Raw genomic sequence first — 18,023 nt, forward strand, 5'->3', positions numbered from 1 at the left:
ACTCTATTCTATTCAGAAATATAATTTACCTTGACAATAGGTGACGGTTTTGATAGATACAGTAACTCTAAATCAAACAGACATTTATTTATTTATTCATCAAGCATTTACTATGCACTTATTATGTACCCACAAAATATCAGATACAATAGGTACTGAAGATATAGGTTGAATTATACTCAATCTCTGCTATCAGGAAAATTCTAATTTTTTTTAAATTAAAAAAAATATTCTTTTTTGGCCAGGCCACACAGCATATGGGACCTTAGCTTGCCGACCAGGGACTGAACCTGTGCCTCCTGCGTTGGAAGGGCACAGTCAACCAATGGACCACCAAGGAAGTCCCTAAATTTCTTGATTACAAAATAAATTCATCTTCAGTGATGATTTTACTGGCATCATTAAATTTTAAAGGAAAATATCTAATGTAAAATGAAATAATGTCTCTATAACAGGTGTAAACAGGAGCCAAATAAGTTAATTGGATAATTTGTGTTTCTCAGTGCTAGTACTAGCCCTTGTTAGGCTTTCAGCTGTGTAATATGTATGTTCACTGGGCTTGGGTGAAATCTGGGCCAATGCATACCTGTCAGTGTGACTTTAGACCTAGAAGATACATGAAATATAGTGCCCAAGGTGAATGATGACTGGTAAATATTTTCTTCCACTCTGCATGTGCATCAGTCATGCATTTTAAAATAATCTGTTATTCTTTGTGGTATAAAGCTGAATCCAAAATCTTTCAGAATTTACAATATAGAAGTAAAAATGAAGATGGAGACTTCTCTGGTGGGGCAGTGGATAAGAATCCGCCTGCCAGGGGACACAGTTTCAATCCCTGGTCTGGGAAGATTCTGCTAAGCCAATGCACCTCAACTACTAAGCCCGTACTCTAGAGCCTGCAAGCTGCAACTACTGAAGCCTGTGCGCCTGGAGCCTGTCCTCCACAACAAGAGAAGTCACAGCGATGAGAAGGCCGTGCATCACAATGAAGAGTAGAACCGGCTCTCCGCAACTAGAGAGCCCACACGTAGTGATGAAGACCAAGCACAGCCAAATAAATAAATAAATGAATAAGCAAACAAAATTATTTTAAAAAACTGTATCAAGATGATATTCTGTAATGACGCATTTAGGAATGAATTTATGGTAGAATAGATTGTCTATTTTCTGATATTAAATTTAAATTTACAAAGAACGTAAGGGTCAAAGTGCACTAACATTTCTTTTATTTTGTTATTCCTGTTTTCCTTTCTCATGAAGAATTGTAGCTTTTGCTCTTCTACTGAAGTTCGGCCTCCCTGTCCTTTCTTTGACTCCTTTTCAGTCTAAATGCATGGGTCATTAGTTCACTATTGTTTACATAACTAAACATCCCCACCTCATTCTTTTTCAATCTCACTAGTGCAACATATACCCAGTTCAGAATGAATGAATATATTACCTTTCTACACTTCTATCTGGCAGCTGAAAGAGTCTTGGGAGCGTTGATGAAGGCCATGGTTTGACTTCTCTTGACAATCCAATAAGCAGCCATAGACATCAGCCTTGTCAAATACCAGAGAATAATTATGTCCACCTGTGAAGAGAATAGCCAATGACCAACTGTCCCCTGTAACTCCAAGGAATATTTTCTCAGCTGGCGAAGTTGCTCCCAAACTGTTCTTCCTATGTGGAAAGAGATCATTTGGCAATCTAACCCCCGCATACATCACTTGAACCCTGGGCGTTGTCACACGGTACAGATTTTCCAGGGTCCTCTTCAGTCTTCCATGACTTACTTCTGGACCAGTTCAAAGGAACATCCCTTCTGATCCTGATGACAGAAATTCTGCGTTGACGCTGTTCCTAAAGACAAGAAACTCCCATTCATTCTCTCTCGCAGTCCAAACTCAGCTGCCACAAATACATCTCAGTCTCTCTCTGTTTTAGCATCCTAGTTCTATAGTTAGAATCTCAAAACGTATGTCCTTAGATGTGAATTCAAGAGGAGTCCTTCTTGTCCCCTTAGGCCTAGATGAAAAACAACATCTATCCAAATGTGTTTTTTGGTTGTCTCTGCTAACTACATTTGGAGGGAAAAAAAAGGATGAGTGTTTTTTTCAGTTGTGATGGGGAGAAAGGAAAGAGTTAATCTATGAAATTATTTACGGTAGTAAAGGTAAATGTTTTAATAAAACAATTCTCCCCATTTTAACCCCAGTGCCTTTTGAGAAATAAGTCAAAAATTAGAGCGACAATTTTCCTTCCCCAAATTACTGTATGGAGCGTATAGTAATGCTTTTCACCACAAGATGCTGGACAAGCACTGGCAATTGAGTTTTAGTGATGCAGGAATAGACAGGTTGTCTTAAGTGGATGAAGGGCAATTTGGCTGATGAACTGGCAACTAAGTCTGAAAAAAAAATGACAGAATTGAAACTGAAAAATTAAAACTATATGGTAAATTTATGTGCAAATTTGAGGTGAGAGCTAGGTGTTTTAGAGAAGGTTGACTAGAATGGCAAGTGACTGGTTATGGACATAGAAGAGATTCAGCTCAAGTTACATGCATTTCATCAGTTCCCAGGGTTAATTTCATGTCATAGCAGGTTTGGCAACTATTTCCTTTCTTTATCCAAACCACATGTGTTTACCTGCTAAGGTGATACATTAAGTCACAGTCAAGTTTATGGGGCAAAGGATATTAAAGTTAGGTAGAATCTCCAAACTATCCCTGATTGATACTGTGAAAAGCAGACAGTTTGATTCAGTTCAAAGGAGCAATTTTTGTTCATGGCCTCTGTACCAACCAGTGTACTAGACAGTGATACAAAGATAAACACATGACTTCTGCCACTGAAGACATTGATGTATGATTGATTCAGAACATCAGTTGTGGAATTCTCCCTAACAGATTAGCAGAAAAGATATTACAGGAAAAAGTAGTTGCTTAAAATCCAAGCTGGGTTATTTTCTAAGAAGGGTACCCTCTGGGGTTGTGTAATGCAGAGGGCTTGGAGATAATCAATTTTCAGCAACAGCTTTATTATAAGTTTATAAATATTTGAGGCAAAATTATTTCTACCATCTCCCTTTTTAAAGACTTATTCTGGGAGGAGTGGGGATAAGGATAATGGACCTGGTGAAAATGGATTGACTTGTAGTTATTGTGATTTCAGTTAAAATTAATAGGCTTTTAAAAAATACAGCTGTGAAAATCCTGTAGCAATATGTGATTAATCCCATTAAAAAGAGATAGGTACAAAAAAACAAAAGAACAAAATGAGAACAAACAAACAAAAGAGAAAAAGTTAATTTATAATCATACAAAACAAAGGAAAAAAAGACAAAACAAAAGAGAGTACAAAAAAGATGGATGGAAGAATATGCTTTCCTTGGGAGGAAAAGTGTAATTCAACAATAATTGTATTTGATAGAATTTTGTCTTAGATTGTTGTTTATGTTTTGTTCTTTGCAGATCAAATGGAAGGGTCTCTCATATGAATTTGCTTAAATGTGTTTAGTAAATACTAACTTCAAAATAATTAATCATTAGATTACTCACTAATTGGTCACCTGATACAGGGTGAATATAGGACAGGAAGTTTAACATATATAGACTAGGAATACTGTTTATTTCTCTCATTTAATAACCATATACAAAGTAGATTGCTTTATTACTTATTTTATTTTGAAAAATTCCCAAGGAGTTGACTACATATACTCTCTCTTTATTGTTTTGATTTATTTATATATTTTTCTGGTTATTTTATTTTCTTAGGCTCAGAAGTTAATATTTAAACATTTTAAGAATGCAATAAGATATGATTGCTGTGATGTCATATTTAAATTATGGTAAACTAAATAATAGTAAGGCTTTGGAAAATTGGCAGTTGTGAGTTTACATTTAGTGAAATAAAATAACCTTGGATAAGAGGAAAGGAACTTCACATTGGAGAAAAATAAAGGCACCGATGTAGGTATGCCAGATAGCAGCTGGGTTGCCTACAAAGAACAGATAACTCTACTATGAAGCTTTAAAACACAGTGGTTTATTGTTTGGACTTCCCAGGTAGCTCAGTGGTAAAGAACCCACCATCAGTGCTGGAAATGATCACACTATAAGTAACCTGAAAGTGAGCTGTTGTGGTAAATGTGGGAATTTAGCTACCCAAACATAATGAAAATCATTCAAATTTAAGTTTAAGTGATTTGCCCTGATTCACTGGACACAACAATTGCTGTATAACATTTATTATTATTATTACTATTATTGTTATCATTTACATAATCAAGACTTCATTATCTTTTTAAAAAATAATTTCTTCTCTCGAGAACTTCTGCTCCTTCCCTGATTGACCCAAAGTCTCTAGGTCTCACTCTACCAAGTGACTTGGTCTTAATTCTGGAAGATCTGATCAGTTTATCAGTTCTAAGTATTTGTTCTTTTTGCATAGCATGTTAACTGGTAATCTTGTGGAAGTTGCTTGCATACTCACAGAATGAGTCTATAGTTGATCTAGGTCCTGGCTTGGACACAGTGACCTCTGGTTTCAAGTTTCGATCTATTTGGTTCAAATTTATACCTTCATCAGTTTTTCAAAAGTCTGAAAGGAATTTACCAAGAGAAAGTTGAGAAAAGAAGCAATGAGATGATGATATGAGTAAGAATGGAAAACAGAACCAAGGACTTTTTTTATTGGTAGAATCAACAAAATTTGGCATTTTCTTGTGAATACTGGGTAAAAGTGAAAGATAACTTCAGCACTTCTGTCTTGAGAAACTGGGTGGGTGAAGGTATTATTTACAGAGGTAAGAAACAGTGGAAGAAGAACAGATAACGGAGCAGGAGAGAGAAGGTTTACTTTGAAACATACTGAGTTTTAATTGCTTCTAAATATAGAGGGATTAGTTGATACCTGGATACATAGTTCTGAAGATTAAGTGAGAACACTAAACTAAAATTCAGGCTTTGTCATAAATGTATACACATTATTTATTCCTTAGGTATTAGTTTATAAAACTCTAGAAATTCACTTTACTGGAATGAAATGCCTTTAATATATTGATCTCTTGTCATTGAAAGGATTCAAGCAGAAGTTGAATGTTTTTTTGTCATCATTATAGAAAAATGAAATCACTGGCCACTTCAAATCCTCCAGTTTTCTTTCCAAATTCTTTCTTAAGTATGTAAAAATACGGAAATTTCAAATGCTGGTAGAAATAAACTTTTTTTCCCCACAAAACTCAATACTTATGTAATTCAGTAAAGGTTTTATTCAAAGACCATGAAGAGAGCTCTTACCTCTAGAGACAAGGCTCAGGTTATACGCAATGTTCAGTTGCTTGTAGAAATGAAAGGGAAAAATATTGTCTATAAAGCAGCAGAGGAGGAGTTGCAAAAAAAAAAGGGGGGGTTGTGGGGGTGAGAGGCAGACAGATTTTTGTTCAAATCCAGGTTATGCAATTTATCTGCTACTTAATGCCAGACTACTTCTTTAATCTTTCAGTGTTCTCACATTAGATCAGGGAAGTGAAATCTACTAGCTGTGAGGATGAAAGAGAATATCTGTAATGTCCTTAGCACAGCGACTTTCACATCTGTGGGTCCTAATGACATAGAAGTGGTTACTACTCTCAGCACTTTGTATATTATAACTTAGATTAAACAAGTTAATTTGTTCAAAATTTGCATTTTGAATAAAGTCACTCTATAAGCATAGGAGTTATGTAAATTACATATATATTATATAAATTAAAATATGTATCTATACATTTAGTTGAAAGTAAAATATAAACATGTGGAAACAAAATTTTTTACTAAAATTTTATGGTTACTTGACACTGAAGCATTTAAAGAAAACCTGCATTCATTTGTTTATTTTTTTCCCTTGCTATGATTAGCCTAAGTGATGAGAAAATCAATTTTGGGCACCATTTGGAGTAAAAATAACTGGATTGGGCTAATGATTAAACACAGAATATTTAATTATCTATATTCCCTGAACTGGAACTAATATTAAGAAATAGTGCTCACCTTTAAGCTAGCTAAGCGAGGATAGAAGTCACACACAATGTCATGTTTTTTTTCTGTTATTAAGGGTGCCCTGATAGCAAATCATTGGAAGTCATGAAAAGAGAGGAAAACCAGTGTCTTTCAGTAGATCTTTCCTCAGTGGAAAGATGGAGGGTAAAGTTCTGAGAGGAGTTCATGCCTGATGATCACAGAACAGGCTCCCAGACCAAAGTCTCCTGACTTCAACCCCTTCTTCCCATTCACAAACCTGTACTCCTTCTAACATAAACTGCCAGACAGTCTACACCACAGCAAAAATCTGTTATAAGCCCACACGACAGACAGCCCCTATGGATTCATAAGCTTGAGCAAGCGTGCTGGGAAAAGTTGTATTGGATAAAACTGTATTGCCTTTTTGGGGATCCAGACTAATTATTAATGAGCATATTATGATGAGTGCATTCTGTCCATCCAAACTGATGTATGCAGCTTGCTGGGGCTGCTGTTACAAGGCAATGGTTTGGCTTGTCATGATTACATCTGTTATGTTTACTTTGAATTTTCCCAGGTCTGAAGCTTGTTCTAGTTATAAGTCTTCAGTTGTAAGTGATACTACCTCTGCACCTGAAATCCATTTAAATTCTCAGCTGCCCATGGGGGTACAACTCAAGTCTCCCCATTGTTTTGAAATGACCAGCTCCAGGACGCCAGGCCATCAAGATAGCTGGCGAGTAGCAGCTGATTATCTCACAGATGTTCCAGCCAGACACTTCCCAGCTTCGGGGCAGGAAATGGTATTTAAAAATGGAGATTTTACTTCCAGATACAGATACCTTAGAAGATACTGCATCTTAGACATTCAAGAAAGAGCATGATCTAAAAAATATTTTTATGAGAACCATGCACGCAAACAATGAGGTATTCCAGCCAGCAAACACTCATTTCACGTTTTTACAAATGCATGTTAAAACTGATGAAAGACTGCCAACTGTTTTTCCAGTGCATCTGGGGTTGGGAGAGCACAGGTAGTGAGTTTTGTTCTACTTTATTTCTCTTTCATATAAATGTGGAAGACTGTGTAATAATTTCTTATTTGTCTTTAACTAGCATTTCTTAAATAACATGGATCTTAGAGCAGTAACATTTAGTCTTTTTTTGGGGGAGTTGGTGATTATTACCTCCATGTAGAATATAGTAAAAGCTATGGCACTTTTTCCTAGAAAAATGTACTGAATTGCACATACATCCATATCCACAAAACTTTTTGCAGATAATTTAGGAATGAATTGACTGAAACCCATCTGTGCATTTCTTAGGAGTTGAAAACTGAAGACTGAGAAAGTAATGAAGAAAGATTGCAATAGTTTAGGAAAGAAATAACAAGAAAACCTAACAGAGCAATTAGAGCTGCCTTCTATAGACTCTGTTGTTTCCATTTTATTGAAATTTAAAATTGCACAGGTATCTTGCATTGTATTTTTCTTGGAGAGTACTGCTTTAGATAATAGGAAGATATTTTACTCACGAGAGACACATTTTCATATATCTAGTATATTAAAAAGATTTTCAAAGATAAGGTGAAATTAATACAAATATATATTTTATTTGACCCAACTTATTAAATGTATTAATATGTCAATATGCATTTACTTTCGAAATTTTCAATACTTCACTTTTTGGTATCAAGTCTTCAAAATCTGGTATGTGTTTCACACTTTTCACATTTAAAGTAGGATGCTAAACTTTTAGCATTTAAAGTGAAATGAAGTCTTGTTTCTAAATCATCATGTTTAATAGTAACAACACAACATTTGCATTGCTTCAAATCTGACATCTCCATTAATTAAAGTGGCATATCAACAATTTAATTTCTCAGTTGCCCTAGCCACCTTTCAAAAGCTCTGGGGCCACAATATTGGAAAGTTCATGTTAATAAGATAAAATTGAAACTCTATGTACTATGGATTATGGAACATGACTCTTGCTGCCACTCCTTCCAACACACCATCCAGACATAGCAAACATTTTCCCACACCCATATGTATTGTGATGTTCTCATGCTTCTGTGTCTGAAGATCCTTGCCTCATCTTTTTTACAACTCTCTTCACCTTCAAATATTTGACTCTGCTACTAGAAGTCTCAGGACAACTCTTTATTCTGCTGCCATGCCAGCCCCAACTGAACATGGTTCTTCCTTTCTTCTCCCAGAGAAACGCAGCGTTACTGAGTACTTGCAACCAGTATAAGCCTCTTTCAGATGCATTTTCTCATATTATCCTGTCAATACAAGGGGAAGCTGAAACTCAGAGAAGTCTGTTGTTCACAATCATTTGCCTGGAAACCAGGGAAGGAAATAGAAGCTATTAGCCAGACATTACTTTGCCAAAAAAGGTCCATCTCATCAAAGCTATGGTTTTTCTAGTAGTCATGTATGGATGTGAGAGTTGGACTATAAAGAAAGCTGAATGTTGAAGAATTGACGCTTTGGAACTGTGGTGTTGGAAAAGACTCTTGAGAGTCCCTTGGACTTCAAGAAGATCAAACTCTGAATATTCATTGGAAGGGCTGAAGCTGAAACTCCAATATTTTGGCCACCTGATTCAAAGAGCCGACTCATTAGAAAAGACCCTGAAGCTGGGAACAATTGAAGGCAGGAGGAGAAGTGGATGACAGAGGACGAGATGGTTGGATGGCATAACTGACTCAATGGACATGAGTTTAAGCAAGCTGCAGGAGATGGTAAAGGACAGGGAAGCCTGACATGCTGCAGTCCATGGGGTCGCAGAGTCAGACAGGAATGAGCAACTTAACAAGAACCAACATGTTCTGAACACCAAATGTAAAAATCCACCTATATTTTCATCTGCCTTCTCTTATCTTCTGTTACATTGGAGGAAATAAATCTCCAATGTAAATAGTGGCTTGTATTATTACATTGTAAAATAGTACTATTTATGTTACTTTCATAAGTGCTTTAGATGACATCACTTTTCACATTATCGACTTTGCTTGTTATTAATACCATAGCTTGCTATCATCTATAACATAGAAGAAACATTTAGCAGTTGTCTAATCCATGATTTTCCCCATCCTCCTTCTCCTTCTAGTTTGTTTTTGCTTTCAAGCTCCAGAATATTTTGTTCAAATATAATGCTATAAAAGCTGAAGGCATAAAAAAGTAAAGAGAAAAAAAAAGATTGAAAAGAAGCAGAATATATTGTCCAAGATCATTAAGTATACCACTAGAAGAACAAGGACAATGTGGACTTTTTCATTCTTGGTATAGTGCTCTTTCCATTTTATTGTAACTTCTCCCAAAGACCTTACTTCATGAAGAAGCAAACTGTTCCCCTTAAACTTTAATGAGTAGAAAGATATATCTTTGAAACTTCATCAAAAAAGCTAAGACAAAGTCTAAGGGCTACAAAACAAGTATGCAGTGCTGGGTACTGACGTTTTCAAACTGTAGGTAAATTTCTACAACCATCAGGATACAATTATATATCCATCGGGGGTTAAAGAAGTAATATTTCTTTTACTACTGTATTCCATTGTCATCCAGGTGGGCTTCCCTAGTGCCTCAGTGGTAAAGAATCCCCCTGTCAATGCAGGAGACATGGACTCAATCCCTGGATCTGGTAGATCCCCTGGAGAAAGAAATGGCAACCAACTCCAGTATTTTTGCCTGGGAAATTCCACGAATAGAGGAATGTGGTGAGTTACAGTCTATGGAGTCACAAAAAAGTCAGACACAACTTAGTAACTAAACAACAACAATTGGCATCCAGGGTAGGGTGTTCTTGAAATTATTTTCAAGAGCTAAAACTGAAATCTTGTTTCTTTCTAATGCCTATTTCTCTTCATGCTGTTCCATAATTTGTGTAAGAAAACAAAGTGAAAGTTATTAACTTGATGAGTAAAGTATTTTCAGGGTGTCCACTTGTTAAAGCATTTCCCAACAATCATACTTAAAATTAAGCCTTCCAAACAGTGATGAATTAGAAAGCACTCATCTTTCAATTCATCCCTTCTCTCCCTCATCTCCTGGTTTGTTTTTTATATCTGTAACTCTACTTGTGTTTTATAGATAAATTTATTTGTAGATAAGTTTATAAGTACTTATCTACTTATTTGTAGATGTTTATTTCAATCTTTTTTTTTAAAGATTCCACATACAAGTGATAGCTATAAAATTTGTCTTTGTCTGACTTATTTCACTCAGTATGACAACCTTGAGGTCCATCCAAGTTGCTGCAAATGATATTATTTTGTTCTTTTTAATGATTAAGTAATATTCTATTGTTTATATGTATCACATCTTCTTTATCCATTCCTCTGTTGATGGATATTTAGGTTGCTTCTATGTCCTGGCAATTGTAAACAATGCTGCAATGAACATTGGGGTGCATGTATCTTTATTATGTTTTTCTCCAGACATTTTTTTTTTATCAGAAGAGTGGGTATTCTGGTTAAAGTCCATGAATAAAAGAAGAATGGGGACCATGTCAGATTGTCCATAAAAAATATTTTCAGAATTTTCTATATCATAAGACTATGGGCCTGCATATGGATTTCTAATAAGCAAAGGACTTAAAAATACACCTAAGAGCTTATCTTGATCATGAATCTGCAAATCACATTCATTGTTTAATATTATTTAGGATATTGGGGTCAAATTGATTGAATATGACATAGCTAAAACAGGGGAGATGTTGACTATATGTTACCCAGATATTATGGAGGATTTTCCTGCTTTTCATGATCAGACAAACCTAGTTTAAACTCAGTTTCTCAATTTATTACATGTATGTCCTCCTGTGATTCTTACAAAGTTACAACCTTTCGATCAACTTCTTTTATATTTGTCTTCTTGGGTACAAAACACTGCCAATTGATGGCCGTTTAAAGAAGTGTAATCACAACAGGCAGAAGTTTGTTTGAGTTACTTCACTGAGACTATATAGGGGTTTATGTGCAGCAGGTCCAAAAGAAATGGGAGCTACTACTTTTCTATTTGACTTCATCTCTGTTTCCACTTTTTGGAGACAATATAAATCCCACCTGCAGCATAAAACCACCTGGAAAAAGGCCAGAAGCAGCTCCAGAAGCTATTTTCATGGAGCCTTCCTTATTAAAGCTTTAATGTCTTTCTTAGCCAGCAATCATCCCCCCATTCACTCACTAACCCACCTGCCCTAGAATTCTGATGAAAAATACCTTCCTTTTGTACAAACCCTGTGATCAGTCCTTGTGATAGCCCTTCTTAGCCCTGATTCTCACTTTCATTTGCAGAAAAACGTCACTTAGTATTCATTTGAAGGAAAATCTCTCTCGTGCTCTCCAGCTCTGTAGATTAACCTTAAGCGCGTGCATGTGCACACACACACAAATTATCTTCTGTGATTTCTACATTACAGTGGATATTCAAAAACTATGAGGTGGGACTTCTCTTGGTAGCCCAGTGGTTAAGACTTCGCCTTTCAGCGTAGATGGTGAGGGCTTGATCCCTGGTCGGGGAGCAAAGATCACGTATGTCTCACCACCAAAAAACCAAAACATAAAACAGAAGAAATACTGTAACAAATTCAATAAAGACGTAAAAAGAAAACAAAAGCCATGAGGCTATGAAAAAAAGGATATCACACTACACCACACTACAACTCAAAACAACACAATACAATCCAATTTAACATAAAAAAGCAGTAAAGTCAAGTTTCTCCTGACTTTTAACATTCCTGACTGTTAACTGTCAAGAATAAGGAAGGTTCCTTAATTCCACAAACATTTAAGAGTTATCTAGATGTCCTGCCTTGCACTGCCCAATGTTGGGTGCAAGAAATAGTGTAATGAGGAAGACTCACCCTCTTTGCTTGAAGGAGTTCATGGTTTGGTAAAAGTTACAGTAATATCTTTCTTTGGATTTATCATTAACCAACCAGTAGGCACAATAGTTGTACGGGTCACCTTTATAGCACTCTGTAGAGGAAACGCGCTTTTCCCAAATATGCTTATGATCACTGCTCAGGAAGTTACTTTTATAACAAAGTGCTCATTCTCTCTGGTAATCTCTGGCTTCCCACTCCACTCACACCTATCAGTGTCAAAGGTTTTGGATTTCTTGGACCAGTGGAGAGTTAACTAACCTCATGCTTGATTCCCCCTTTTCCTCCACACTGTAGAAGTCCCCAGAAGCAACCCATTTCAAAGTGCACTTAAGCCTGGATCTGAACTAGTGAGTTTCTGGCTCTGCTTTTGGCATGTCACATGACCGTCAAGTCTCTGGACTATGGACAGACCATTTTATTTCACTTGCAACAAAAGTAGGTTACAAAAGAGAGGCTGAAATTTTAATCATCTCATAAAGCACTCTAGAAAGAATCGTAAAAGCAAACAAACAGAAAACACCTCTGTGATAGTAGAGGATGAATCCATGAACTGAAGATAGGCTTGGATCAGTTAGCAGTTCTTCTGAGTTGTTTCTGCATCATCAGGGAAATTAGAATGGTTGGAACTCTGGGATCTGAGAGAAGCACAAGGGAGGAGCAATGTGGCTGTACAGACCACAGTGGATATTGTTGGTGGAAATGATTTGGGGTGAAGAATGAGAAGAAATGGAAAAGTAAGGAACTTTCCTTATTTTGAGGAGCTTAAAAGCTGCCACTCCATCCTGACAAGTACAAAGTGGAATAGATTGAAGAATCAGGAACTCTTCTTGGATCTGGAAGGGAGAGGGGACATAGGTCAGACTGCTGACCCAAGATTGGAGAAACAGGCGTATGCAGGAAGTCACGGCTGCTTAGAGTCCATTAAATACACACCAAGCTCTAATGAGGCTCAGAATATTCTCACCTGCTTTTCTCTATTTCTTGAGTGTTAACAATCATTTCTTCTTCAAATCTTAGCTCACTCCCCAATCCAATCTGAATCCATCCTTTTTACTCATTCCCTTGGCGTACTGAATGAATTAATGAAATGCATAAGGACATACTTCATTGCTATCACATGTCTCCTTTTTGCAGATGACCCACAGTTGCCCTTTATTGACAAACTCATATCTAATGTATAGAGGCCATTTTTAGGCTTTGGACCTTGAATTCATTTTCGTTGCATAGCCTGTTCCTATTTACAAAGTGTGTTCTTAAAGAATCTGTCATTTAATTCGTATGAAGGAGACATTAGTTTTATTGCTGTTCTACAGATAGAGAAAGTTTCAGAAATGATCACATCCATTATTTGGTAAATGCCAAAAACATGTAAAAATGGAGGCGAAAGTGATTTGGAGCCTGGATAACCTGAATGGTTTCTTCACTCTCTGCTCTCCTTGACTAGGTAATGCTAGTTTGAATTTCAAAATGAATTCTCTTCTAGGCTCTGTGAAAAGACATCAACCATCAGACCCAGTGAACATTCAAGGCAAATATCGGAAAACCTCCCATTTAAACACTGAACACATAGTGACAATCACGAAAAGGGCAACTCTTTTCCCACCTCCCTTGCATCCATCTCCTCACCACAAACACTCAAACAGGCTATTAAATAGGAGAGAAAGTGTGTTCCAAATATTCTACTCCAATTTTGATTTTTGATGTGATTATAGCCATGAGGAAATCACTCAGAACAGCTGTGTAGAAATTTCAGATGTTATCAGCTTGGCATTTCTGGGGGGGGAAAAAAAGTCTCTGAAACCTAATCATTCTATGGCATGAGGTTACACAGACCCCTAAGAAATAGCCATTAAAATTGGAATGTTATCTCCTAGTAGATCCAGCAAAGCAGGAACTAAAAGCTCACTATGATTTTCTCATATATATAATTTTCTCATTATCATGTGTATATAAACTAAGTATTAACATAAATAGATATTTTAATATGAAGGCTTTTATTTTTGTCTCTCTCTCTCTCTTTTTTTTTGAGTAGCTAACTAATCTTGCTGGAAATGTTCAAGTAGAAAAATATGTTGAGTAATAACTACATAGTCTTGGGGATTTTCAATAATGTTAGACTATAAACCTAGATAATCCTCTTTGGTTTCAGAAGAGAAATAAGTTTCAAGCTAGATGAAAACTACAGATTGAAAAAAGAAAGCCAACTTCTGCTCAGCTGTCAAAGTAGAAAATAAATCAGTGGACCTTGGGTAATAACTCAGTCAACCACTTGCTGTCCAGTCCAAATAGGTAGACCAGACTCTCTTTCGGCGCAGAGTAAAAATTTTAAGTGTTCAAATAGCATTTTTCTATAAGTTAATGTAACCTGAAAACTAGATTTAGTCTAGCTTCTCTTGTTGCCTTGAAAAGACACGTGTAGCCATTTCTACAGGAAATATTATCAGACAGCTTGTTATATTAGTGTAAATACATGGAGAAATGCCTTTGATATCTGCTACCATCTTTACATGATTGGCAGTTTTTAAGAATTCTGATTGAGCTTATGACTACCTCAGCCAATAGAGCATGGGTGAAGTGACACCATGTGACTTATGAGATAGAATCATAAAGATAATGCTGTTTTTTCCTTATTCATTTAAATACTTGCAAATGATAACCTCAGTTGCCATGCAAAAATTCCAACTACCCTGAAAGCCACCATGCTGTGAAGACCCCAAATCACATGGAGAAACCATATATACCTGTAGGTGCGCCAGGCAGCCGCATAAGTCTTCCCGCCAAGGGGCCGTACATGCAAGTGAACAAATCTCCACATGACTCTGGCTTCCAGCCTGCAAGTCATCCTCAACCTCTAAGTTTTTCCAGGGAGGCCCTGGATACTGTGTACCAGAGACAAGCCATTTCTGCGGTTTCCTGTCTAAATTCTTGTCCTACAGACTCTGTGTGAATAATGGAATGATTGATTTGAGCCACTCAGCCTTGGGTTAATTTCATGATGCAGCAATAGGAACTGGAACAATGGGTGACTGGAATATTTTTCCAGTGACCGCAGCCTTCAGACTTATAAACCCAAATAGACTTCCCAACTCTTTGGCAGGCTTCCTCTTGGATGATGTTAGCAAAGAACACCAGCTGAGTTTGCAGAAGCTGAGGTGCTAATCCTGCCTTCCCCACAGATACACCAACAATGCACAAGTGAAATGGAGGCGAGAGGAAGCAATTCACATGATTGAAGGAATATTTTAAATAAAGCGTAGCTTCCATGACCCAGAAGTATCAGGCAAAGATTTTATACAGTTTGATTATCTTGATATCAGTTTAAATGCTACTTCATTTTGCATGTATCATCTGATCATCATATGACATCTACAGAAAGGTCTGAATTAGCAAAGAGGAAATGGCAAAGTCCTCATTTGTTAGCAAATAATACTAGTCAGTTCTTATATGAGGTTTGACATAGGGATTAGTAAAATGCATAAAAGCATGTGGCCCCCAGAGACTAACTCCATGATCATTCCACAATAATCAATTTGCCTTCCGGACTCTGTGACCAATACCCTGATGTTGACCAGCTCAGCTGGAAGTGACATCATTTAATTTGTGTTATTGGAAAGAATAGTGGTTTCTCCTCTCATCTTAATGATCTAAAGAGAGCAGAAAAATCTATGTTCATATTCAGCTCCTTTCTTTACCAACTCAGTCCTGGAAACTAGCATCTCACTAGTTTCTTTAGCACTATTAATACATGTCAAAGTAATTAAAGAATTTAGGAAACACTTAGGCTAAAAAAGGGTAAACATTCAGAAGTGAATTGATTCATAAACTTACTTCCAATTTACTTCTCCCCCAGAGGACAGAAAAATCACTATGGCCCAAAGAAACTTAAGAGTGTACATACATTATTTTAAAAAGAGTAGAGTCCTTTTCCTTTTATTCAGAAGAAATTGTTTAGTAAAAACATGCCAGGAGGCATATACATTGGCAGTGTCTTCCCTCCACGAAGTATAAAATTTATTCACTCTTCCAATAAAATATTTCTCATTTTCATTCCAACTATGTATCTTTGGTAAGGCAGAGTAAGGGGCTTCCCCAATGGCTCAGTGGTAAAGAATCTGCCTGCCAATGCAGGAGGCAAGGGTTCAATACTTGGTGAAAACATAGAGTTTTAACGAATGGACTGCCAGGGAATTCCCTTGATTTTACTCTTAAACTCAGTAACGTCTGCTTCTATAATGATAACTTTTGTGTTAAGTCACACACACTCATACACGCACACATATACATACACAAAGCCAAAAAAGGAGGTGGAGAATTAGTCAACTTTGTTCATCTCAGGCTGTGTAGACAGCTAAATTTGACAACTCTAGGAATCACACTAAACCTATATTCATTGTAACAAAGTGGGCGGTAAGCAACTATTCAACTTTACTTTGGACAGCTAAGTCCCTTTAGCTTTACTAGAAGATTATATGTACCAGGTTCACCTAGAACTTTAGTGGCTTCTGAGTGTAGTGGTGGAGAAGACAATGGCAACACACTCCTGTACTCTTGCCTGGAAAATCCCATGGATGGAGGAGTATGGTAGGCTGCAGTCTGTGGGGTCATGAAGAGTCAGACACGACTCAGTGACTTCACTTATACTTTTCACTTTCATGCACTGGAAAAGGAAATGGCAACCCACTCCATTGTTCTTGCCTGGAGAATCCCAGGGATGGCAGGAGCCTGGTGGGCTGCTATCTCTGGGGTTGCACAGAGTCGGACATGACTGACGTGACTTAGAAGCAGCAGCAGAGTGTAGTGGAATGGAAAAGGGCCAGTCTACTGAGGTATTTAGTCATCAAGCAAAGACTTCATTGCTTTGATAGTAGAGGGATGGAGAAAACCCATCATCAGGTTAAAACTGAAATCAGAGCTCTGTTTTCAGTTCAGTTCAGTCACTGAGTCGTGTCCGACTCTTTGTGACCCCATGAACCGCAGCACGCCAGGCCTCCCTGGCCATCACCACTCCCGGAGTCCACCCAAACCCATTTCCATTGAATCAGTGATGCCATCCAACCATCTCATCCTCTGTCATCCCCTTCTCCTCCTGCCCTCAGTCTTTCCCAGCATCAGGGTCTTTTCAAATAAGCCAGCTCTTTGCATCAGGTGGTCAAAGTATTGGAGTTTCAGCTTTAGCATCAGTCCTTCCAATGAACACCCAGGACTGACCTCCTTTAGGATGGACTGGTTGGATCTCCTTGCAGTCCAAGGGACTCTCAAGAGTCTTCTCCAACACCACAGTTCAAAAGTGTCAATTCCTCAGTGCTCAACTTTCTTTATAGTTCAACTCTCACATCCATACATGACCACTGCAAAAACCATGGCCTTGAATAGATGGACCTTTGTTGACAAAGTAATGTCTCTGCTTTTTAATATGCTATCTAGGTTGGTCATAATTTTCCTTTCAAGGAGTAAGCGTCTTCTAATTTCATGGCTGCAATCATCATCTGCAGTGATTTTGGAGCCCAGAAAAATAAAGTCAGCCACCATTTCCACTGTTTCCCCATCTATTTGCCATGAAGTGATGGGACTGGATACCATGATCTTAGTTTTCTGAATGTTGAGCTTTAAGATAACTTTTTCACTCTCCTCTTTCACTTTCATCAAGAGGCCCTTTAGTTCTTCACTTTCTGTCATAAGGATGGTGTCATCTGCATATTTGAAGTTATTGATATTTCTCCCGACAATCTTGATTCCAGCTTGTGCTTCCTATAGCCCAGCATTTCTAATGGTGTACTCTGCATATAAGTTAAATAAACAGGATGGCAATATACAGCCTTGACGTACTCCTTTTCCTATTTGGAACCAGTCTGTTGGTCCATGTCCAGTTCTAACTGTTACTTCCTGACCTGCATATAGGTTTTTCAAGAGGCAGGTCAGAGCTCTGTTTTAGGTTAGTACAATGCACACTTTTATATAGGCAACCTATATAAACTCATACTTCTTATGGATTAACTGGCATGTTACAGGTATTTTGTGAAAAAATCCTTTTTTTTATCTATTTAATAGAGAAAAGGAGTCATTAACTCACTCATTCCTCAGTGGAATTTCTATGGGTAGATTTTATAAACAACTTATTTTACAGCCTGTGTATAGCACG

Source organism: Cervus canadensis, chromosome 12 (genome assembly GCF_019320065.1).
Source record: "Cervus canadensis isolate Bull #8, Minnesota chromosome 12, ASM1932006v1, whole genome shotgun sequence".
Lineage (NCBI taxonomy): Eukaryota > Metazoa > Chordata > Mammalia > Artiodactyla > Cervidae > Cervus > Cervus canadensis.